A 10,000-nucleotide genomic window follows, 5' to 3' on the forward strand; every position below is an offset into this window, starting at 1 on the left:
TCAAACCTTTGCTAAAAATTCTACATTGGACGATTCTGGGCTTGTTCCTCCCTCTCCTCCACCCTCTGACAACTTCATGCCACCTATTAAAATTCTTCGCAATGATGTTTTCCATGCCCTCGCTGGCCTAAACCCTCGGAAGGCTTATGGACCGGATGGGGTCCCTCCTATTGTTCTCCGAAACAATGCCTCCATGCTTGCACCTTGCCTATTCAAATTCTTTCAGCTCTGTCTGTCAACACTACCTTTCCTTCTTGCTGGAAGTTTACTTACATTCAACCTGTTCCTAAAAAGGGTGACCGTTCTAATCCCTCAAACTACCATCCTATTGCTTTAATTTCCTGCCTATCTAAAGTTTTTGAATCTATCTTCAACAGGAAGATTCTTAAACATCTATCACTCCACAACCTTCTATCTGATCGCCAGTATGGGTTCCGTCAAGGCCGCTCTACTGGTGATCTTCTGGCTTTCCTTACTGAGTCTTGGTCATCCTCTTTTAGAGATTTTGGTGAAACTTTTGCTGTTGCCTTGGACATAATTATCAAAAGCTTTTGATAGAGTCTGGCACAAAGCTTTGATTTCCAAACTACCCTCCTACGGTTTCTATCCTTCTCTCTGTTTACTTCATCTCAAGTTTCCTTTTTGACCGTTCTATTGCTGCTGTGGTAGACGGTCACTGTTCTTCTCCTAAATCAATTAACAGTGGTGTTCCTCAGGGTTCTGTCCTGTCACCCACTCTCTTCTTATTATTCATTAATGATCTTCTAAACCAAACTTCTTGTCCTATCCACTCCTACGCTGAAGATACCACCCTGCACTTTTCCACGTCTTTTCATAGACGTCCAACCCTTCAGGAGGTAAACATATCACGCAGGGAAGCCACAGAACGCCTGACTTCTGATCTTTCTAAAATTTCTCATTGGGGCAGAACAAACTTGATATTGTTCAATGCCTCAAAAAATCAATTCCTCCATCTATCAACTCGACACAACCTTCCAGACAACTATCCCCTCTTCTTCAATGACACTCAACTGTCCCCCTCTTCTACATTGAACATCCTCGGTCTGTCCTTTACTTATAATCTGAACTGGAAACTTCACATCTCATCTCTAGCTAAAACAGCTTTTATGAAGTTAGGTGTTCTGAGACGTCTCCGCCAGTTTTTCTCACCCCCCCAGCTGCTAACTCTGTACAAGGGCCTTATCCGTCCATGTATGGAGTATGCTTCACATGTCTGAGGGGGGTTCCACTCATACTGCTTTTCTAGACAGGGTGGAATCAAAAGCTTTTCGTCTCATCAACTCCTCTCCTCTAACTGACTGTCTTCAGCTTCTCTCTCACCGCCGCAATGTTGCATATCTAGCTGTCTTCTACCGCTATTTTCATGCTAACTGCTCTTCTGATCTTGCTAACTGCATGCCTCCCCTCCTTCCGTGGCCTCGCTGCACAAGACTTTCTTCTTTCTCTCACCTCTATTCTGTCCACTTCTCTAACGCAAGAGTTAACTAGTATTCTCAATCATTCATCCCTTTCTCTGGTAAACTCTGGAACTCCCTGCCTGCTTCCGTATTTCCACCTTCCTATGACTTGAATTCCTTCAAGAGGGAGGTTTCAAGACACTTATTCATCATTTTTTGACCACTGCTTTGACCCCTGTATGGGACTGGCATTTCAGTGGGCATTTTTTTTATTACATTTTTGTTGCCCTTGGCCAGTGTCCTTCCTACATAAAAAAAAAAAAAAAAATAGTAGTAGTAGTAGCAGTAGTAGTAGTAGTAGTAGTAGTAGTAGTAATGCTATTTTTCATATATTTAGTAATTTTTTTTTTTCATATTATTATTTATATTTATATTTTTTGTTTTGTTTTGACATTCATACGAATGCTATAAAGGTGAAGCATAGAAATTTATTTGATTGATTAATTAATTTATATATCTATTTATTTTGATTTTTTAAATTAATTAATTTATTTATTTTTATTATTATTATTTTTTTTTTTTTATGTCTCTATGATAAGCAAAGCATTATAGAATTTATGAAAGCACATATCCTCTAGAGTCTTGCCCTACAAAAGATTCTGTAAAGTAAAAAATAAAGGGAATAAGTGTCAGTGACGTTTGATGAATAGAGGAAGGCGTGGCAGAAATTACCATAAAACGTATATAAATGAAAATTTATCTTCCTCGTATTTTCCAACTTGCGTTTGCTTCTTGAAAATTTAACTGGGTGGGTCATATAGCAGACATATTGTTCTTTCCTCCATTGTAGTTTGTTTCCAGCAAGCCCCCTAAATAAAGTTTCTGTTTTTTTTTTTTTTTTTTTTTTTTTTAAAGAAATGAGGAATTACATTCTAACGCTGATCACTGAGCGGAGCGTAGACGAGCTGCTATCCTCAAGGACGTTACCTCTCTCTCTCTCTCTCTCTCTCTCTAAATAAGACTTTAAATAAAAAGAATATATATATATATATATATATATATATATATATATATATATATATATATATATATATATATATATATATATATATATATATATATATATATATATATATATATATATATATATATTAAAAGACAATGAATATCCTCTGGGGAAGGGGTGACAATCCTTATTTAACCCTTAATTTCAGTTGAATTTTGACAAGTCTACGTTAAAATGTTTCCATTTTTCTGCAGTGATAAAGAAACGTAGAGGGGTAGCTAATATATTTAATTGTTAATTGTATCTTTTTTTCTTTCTTTTTTTCATTTATTCTTTTATTAATTTTTCTTTTCATTGCTTAATTATGCATTATGCCGACACTGCAGGTTACAATTGCAGATATTGCAAGTATTTTTGACACAATACAAGTACATCCAGCTAAACTATTGCTACAGTATAGAGAGAGTATTTCGATTACATACCTTATTCTTCATCTTCTTTTCTTCTTTTTTTTTTTTAATAAATATAATAATAAATAAATAAGTAAATAGGTATTGTCAAATGAAATCGTCGAGATTACGCAGGGGTTTCGGGCAATACTTGGATGGGTGACTACACAAGCCTCATCTGTCTGAAAAAAAATAAATAAATAAAAAAAATAAGAATAAGAATAGGGAGAATGAACGAAAATTTTAAGTAATAAAGATAACAGTAAGAATTATTATAACAAGAATAAGAAAAATTACAATAAAGGAATATAAAAAAAAAGAAAGAAAGCATCCCATGTCTTTCTTCCTAATTGTCATAGAAGGGTGAATTCTTTTGTATATTTTCCAACATTTCCAATACAACGATATGAATGGGGGAAGAAAGAATAAGAATAATAGAAAGAAGGCCTCCCAACACCTAGTTCTCCGGTCTTGGCCAATTAGCTAACGGCGGGATCAGCGCAGTTAAGCAGGGGGTCCGGGAAGAACTTGGATGGGTGACCACAAAAGCCTCATCTCTCTGAGAATAGAAAAAAATAGCAATAAGAATGAGGAGAATGAACGAAAAACGAAAATAATAAAATAACAATAACAACTATAATAAAAAAAAGAAGATTAAGAATAAAAAGAACAAAAATAAGGGAAAAAAGTAATAATATATCTCTCTTGCTAATTGTCGTAGAATTATGAATGAAGGGTTAATTTTAGTGCATATTTTCCAACATTTTCAGCACAACAATGCAACAACAATACAGGAAAGAATAAGAATAAGAGAAATAAGCCCTCCCAACACCTTGTTCTCCGCTCTTGACCAATCAGCTGACGGCGGGATCAGCAAGGTTAAGCAGGGGGTCCGGGCAGAACTTGGATGGGTGACCGCACAAGCCTCATCTCTCTAAAAGTAGGATAAATAAGAATAAGATAAGGAAGAATAATAAAAAAAAATGAAAATAATAAAGATAACAATATTAATTATGACAAGAATAAGAAAAAAATAGAATAAAAAGAATGAAAAAAATAAGAATATCACAACTTTCTTGCTAATTGTCTTAGAATTTTAAATGACATGTCAGTTCTGCTGTATATTTTCCAAGATTTGTTATGAATGAGGGAAGAAAGAATAAGAATAAGAATAAGAATAAGAACAAAATGAATTAGACTAACAATAATGATCACATCTTTCATGCGGTGACTGCGTGGGCGATGAGCCTCACTGGACGTTTCTGACCAATCACAAGGCAGGGTTGGAGTCGTCGGGCCCACCCGATTCATATATAAAGGGATTTTGTGGGAAGCGCGGGCAGACTCAGCTGAGTGTTCGTTGTGAGTTGTTGTTACCACAACTATGGCACGTACCAAGCAAACGGCTCGCAAGTCCACTGGTGGCAAGGCGCCCCGCAAGCAGCTTGCTACAAAGGCAGCTCGCAAGTCTGCTCCAGCCACTGGAGGTGTCAAGAAACCCCACCGTTACAGGCCTGGAACCGTTGCTCTCCGTGAGATCCGCCGTTATCAGAAGAGCACTGAGCTGCTTATCAGGAAACTGCCTTTCCAGCGCCTGGTGCGTGAAATTGCTCAGGATTTCAAGACTGACCTCCGCTTCCAGTCCTCTGCTGTCATGGCTCTCCAGGAAGCTTCCGAGGCTTACCTCGTGGGTCTGTTTGAGGATACCAACCTGTGCGCCATCCATGCCAAGCGCGTGACTATCATGCCAAAGGACATCCAACTGGCTCGTCGCATCCGTGGCGAGCGTGCCTAAGAAGTCATCCACGAATGATCTTCATAACAGCAATATCTAGGCCCTTTTTAGGGCCAAACATCTCTTTCATTAAAGAATTTTCATAGACAATCTGTTTGGTTTTGTGGAAGAAAATATTTATTTTCCATCTTTCAGTATCAGGTATCGACTTTCAACTCAATATCCTTCCCCCCTTTTTTTTTTTTTATATTATTATTATTATTCCCTCTTCCATGGCCATATCTCTTTCACTTGGGAGAATTTTTATCTTTCTTTATCTCTATTTTTTTTTTATCTTTTCTTTATCTCCACAGAATAATAATCACGATAATAATAAGCATAATAATAATAATAATAATAATAATAATAATAATAATAATAATAATAATAATAATGATACAATAATTATTATAATAATAATCATAATAAAAACAACAATATTAATATTATTAATAATGATAATAATAATAATAATAATAATAATAATAATAATAATAATAATAAAAATAATAATAATAATAATATTAATAATAATAACAATAATTATAATAATAATGCATTTGTCTATATCGTATCTTTTTTCCTTTTCAAGTGTGGCTCCAATGGAGCCGGGTATTATTTTATACTGGCAGCAGTATACTGGCCGCCTGTTTACTTGGAGGAGGTATACTTGGTAACAGCCTTGGTGCCTTCAGAAACAGCGTGTTTTGCCAGTTCACCAGGCAGAAGAAGACGGACAGCGGTCTGGATTTCCCGGCTGGTGATGGTGGAGCGCTTGTTATAGTGTGCCAGGCGGGATGCCTCGGCAGCGATGCGCTCGAAAATGTCATTCACGAACGAGTTCATGATTGACATGGCCTTGGAGGACACGCCAGTGTCTGGGTGGACTTGCTTGAGCACCTTGTAGATGTAGATGGAGTAGCTCTCCTTCCTCCTGCGCTTCTTCTTCTTGTCGCCCTTGGCAATGGCCTTCTGTGCCTTGCCAGCTTTCTTGGCAGCCTTTCCTGATGCTTTGGGAGGCATAGTGTCGCCGTACTGCTGTGAGAACGAGTGTGCGTTCAGTTTCAGTTTCAGTTTATTAAAGAAAGTTACATGAAAAAATGGGGAACAAGATATACAATAGTCAAAGGGGGGGGGGAGGGGGTTACAAAGTAGGGGAGAAACACAGAAAAATTACAGGAAAGAAAGTGGCCGGGCGGTCCGGCTAGCTATTCTTACTACTAGTATGCCTGAGCTCTTTTTATTGGGCATATTTTGTAGTTTACATAATTATTTAACTATTTTACATAAATTAGAAATATTATGTACAAAATATACATTTATTTATATCTGGGCAAGGGAGCGTCTTGCCCTTCAGTGATGAGGAGGCTTCTGGGGAACCAGGCATGTTGCTGGTTCGGTGCCTCCTCGTGTAGCCTCAGGACATTCCTAATGTATTCCCCGTCATCGTCCTTCAGGCGTTGCCACACCGCCTCAGCCATGAGGTGCAGCCTGACGTTGATGGCGGGGAGGGATGCTCGATGGTGGAGTTCTTCACTGGTGATGAAATCCTGCCAATTGGTATTGAAGATGAAGCGGAGCGCTGAGTTCTGAACCTTCTGGAGCCGACTGATGGCCCGCCTGCTCATGGCGTGAGTGGGGATCGGTGGGTAAGTGAGGACAGGGATCACCAGGGCCTTCACCAGGTGGAGTTTTATGCCTTCCTCCAGGTCCCGGAACCTGTACAGGGAAGCTAGCGCTGAACGGGCTTGTGCAACCCGTGCCGTGATGTGGGTGGTGTAGCCCCTGCCCGTGACCCTGAGGCCCAGGATGGAGCCCTGCCTCTTGAAGGCGACTGGCTCCCCCTGCACATGGAGGGGGACTGGCCGGTGTGCCGCCATGGGGATGACGGTGAACTTGGCAAGATTTGTCCTTATTTTCCACCGTTTCTCGAAGTCATTGACCCTGGTGATCTCCCTCTCGGTGCGAGCGTTGAGCATGGCTCCAGACCTGCCAGGATGAAACACGACCTGCGAGACATCATCTGCGTAGAGGATGTTGGTACCAGCTGCTGAGCCCGGATAGTCGCTGGTGTAGATGGTGTAGAGGGTGGGAGAGAGGACACTGCCCTGGGGCACGCCACTCTCTAGGCCGAACACTGGGCCGAGGTGGGAGCCGACTTTAATCCTCGCCGTCCTGTCCGCCAGGAAGTCGCAAAGCAGTCTGGTAACTGGGTCTGGGAGACCCAGCTGTAGCACCTTGTACTTGAGTCCAAGGTGCCACACTTTGTCAAACGCTTTGCTTACATCCCGGAGGACGAGGTGGCATCGGAAGCGGGAGGCCTGGTGTAGAGCCAGTGTCTCCGTGGCCACAGCTATGGCGTGGGTTGTCCCTCTCCCCCTCCGAAAGCCGAACTGCCCAGGGTGGTAGAGGCCGTGTCCATCCAGGTGGTCCCGAAGCCTGCTCGTGACAATTCTCTCGAACATTTTCCCTGGGACTTCCAGAAGGGAGATGGGCCTATAGCTGGCAGGACTGGTGGGAACCTTTCCAGGTTTCACCACCAGCCGCATCTCCGCTTCCTTCCAGCCGTCAGGGAAGTATCCAGCTGACAGGGAGGCGTTTAGAATCTCCTGCAGTCTGTCCAAGGCACTGACTGGGAGATGGGAGAGGATTGTCTTGTTGATCCCACTCTTGCCGGGGCAGGTGGCCTTGGTGGACCGGATGGCCCGGGTCAGCTCCAGAGACGAGATCCGGCAGTTAAGCGGGGAATCGCCTCGCAGTCTGGTGGGGTCAGCTGCTCCGTACGGGTGCGTGTCTTGGATGCGAGGTCTAAGGCGATCCAGCACGTCTTCTTCGTCGGAGTCTAACTCGTCCTCCTCCTGGAATACCCTCTCCCAGGTGGAGGTGTGGAGACGAGCTTTGTCAGCGTCTGAGTAATGTTTATGTCCTTGGTCGTCAATTAAGTATGAGTCTGGTTTTACTGTGCGTCCTGAAAGCTGTTTAACTTTTTTCCAGAAGACCCTGGGGTTTTTGTGGCTTGCAGCTAAGCTGGCAAGCCTGCTTCCCCAGTGATCCTTGGATTCCTGTCGTCTTCTGTCTGTCAATGTGTGTCTCAACTGTATGTAGCGACGGTAATTGTCAATTGTCCATCCAGTCTGGGAAGCCTGTTCCCTTAGCGCGTCGAACTGAATTCTAGTTATTTGTGTCAGTCGGGAGGGTCTGGGTTGCGGGTCTACTCTGTACGTGGTCTTAGGTATGTGTCTGTCAGCTGTCGTCTTAACAGTATAAGTCCAAGTCTGCAAAGCTCTGTCTATTTCCTCAAGGGAAGCTTGGGAAATGTCATGATAATTAGTCATCTGAAGTCCATTGTCATTAGTGAATTGTTCCCAGTCTGTCCTATGGTATGCGTAGGTCGGCAGTGTGGGAGTGAGTAAAGGAGAGGTAGAAATGTCAAGAATTAGGGGAATATGGTCACTTGTGGTGAGAGGTCCTGGTGTAATGGTGTAGTGGAGAAAGTTAAGGCGGTTAGTAAGAACAATGTCAGGAGAAGAAGATGAGAGAGGTCCGTAATAGGTGGGGAAGTCAGGTCCAATGTGTTTTGCAGTTTGTCGTCTGAGATAGTCGATGAGGTCTCGTCCTACTTGGTTGGTTGTCGCTGTACCTAATGTCGGGTGTCGAGCGTTGAGATCCCCAGCTAAAAAAACAGGGGATTGTCTGCGTAATAATCTAAGAAAGTCAGGGTGGGGAATAAAAGGTCTTCGCGGAGGAAGGTATGATGTGGCTATTGTGAGGGGGCCGTCTGGAGACTCTATTACTACGGCAAGAGTCTCTGAGAGGAAGTCATCCTCAATCCTATGCCTAATTGTCTTCCTAATTGCAATAGCCACTCCGTCCATCTGTTCGTTGCTGAAATTTTGTTGGTAGGTCCTAAAGCCTGGGATTTTTAATCGTTTTTCGTCCTTTAGTCCATGACTGTTGATAAGAACAATGTCTGGGTCAAACTGTCTGTACGTATTAATCAAGTCAAACTTACGTGTGTCCCATGTCAAGACGTTGTGCTGGATCACCCTGAGACGACGCATCATTTTCGGTAGCTACGCGTCCTTCTTGGTGTGTGGGAGTTCCGAAGATGATCCGGGAGAGGGCCATTGGTGAGGGAGGCAAAGAGCCTGGGCTCCACCGACTTACAGAGCCGGTGAAAGGGGCCTTTGGTGTTCTTCAGCCACTGAAGGACATCCTCCGTGGCGTTGTGTTCCCCATTGTGGCCGACTTTGAAGCGACCTTCCTGGATCCCCTTGTGGATCTTGGGTCCGGTGAGGGGGGAAGGCCAGGTGTCGTCGTTTGACTTTATAACAGTTACTGCGATACGGGGGGCGTCGTACGGTTGCTGGGACTGTTGGCCATGTTCTGTATCCTCTTCCTCGGAGTCATCTTCCTCTTCGTCAGAAGACTGAGCACGCTCGTCCTCCGAGTCAGGCTTCTGCGTGATGGGAGGTGGATTGTGAGTAGCAGAGCTTGAGGAGTGAGGGGATGTCTCGTCACTTGTGAGACATTTTATGATGGCGAGAGAGGGCACTGTCTGGGGTAGTTTGACGTCCGGCAGGCCGTTCATAGCAAGGCCTTCCGAGAGAGTCCTCTGGAAGGTCCCCGGAGTTGCAGCTTCTGCCATGTGTGCATGAAGCACACACAGTACACCCTTGAGACTGATCTTGCTCAAGTCACTAGCTGGTTGAGTGCCTGCAGAAGAGGCTGCTAGGGAGTAAGTGGCTGGCTTGGTTCTTTCACTTTTCAGTAGGTCTGTCTTCTCCCTCAAGGCTCTCTTTCTCACTGGACACCTCATAGCTCGGGCACTATGGTTTTGCCCACAGTGAAGACAACGTTTCTCAGCAGCCCTGCAGTCTCGGAAAGTGTGGTCTTCTTGGCCACACTCGGAGCACACTTGGTAGGAAGAGGGCTTGTGGCAAAATCTTGTTTCATGTTCCTCTACTGCATAGCACTTGTTGCATGTCATCAAGGGGACGTAAACCTCTTCCTCTATTTGTGACGGGGCTACCGAGAGGCAGAACATGAGCAAGCCATGTTCCTTGGCCTTTCGTGCCATGTCACCGGTGGTGAAGGTGATTTTAATGGTCTTCGACCTCGGGAACTTGAAGATTTCCACCACCTTTGCCCATGATTGACGACTCTCAATATCTTCTTTGATATCCTCCGGGGAGTTGTCATAGACTAGCTCATCTAGCCTCAGGCACACAACTGTGCGCCTGGACTTGAGCTCTGTGCGTTTTCTCAGTTGAAAAGTGGTATATATATTAGCGTGCCTACTCAGGATCAGGAGTCGCCACCTCAGCGAGCGTCCTGATTGGTCCAGACGCGC

The sequence above is a fragment of the Scylla paramamosain genome, unplaced genomic scaffold, assembly GCF_035594125.1.
Source record: "Scylla paramamosain isolate STU-SP2022 unplaced genomic scaffold, ASM3559412v1 Contig120, whole genome shotgun sequence".
Taxonomy (NCBI): Eukaryota; Metazoa; Arthropoda; class Malacostraca; order Decapoda; family Portunidae; genus Scylla; species Scylla paramamosain.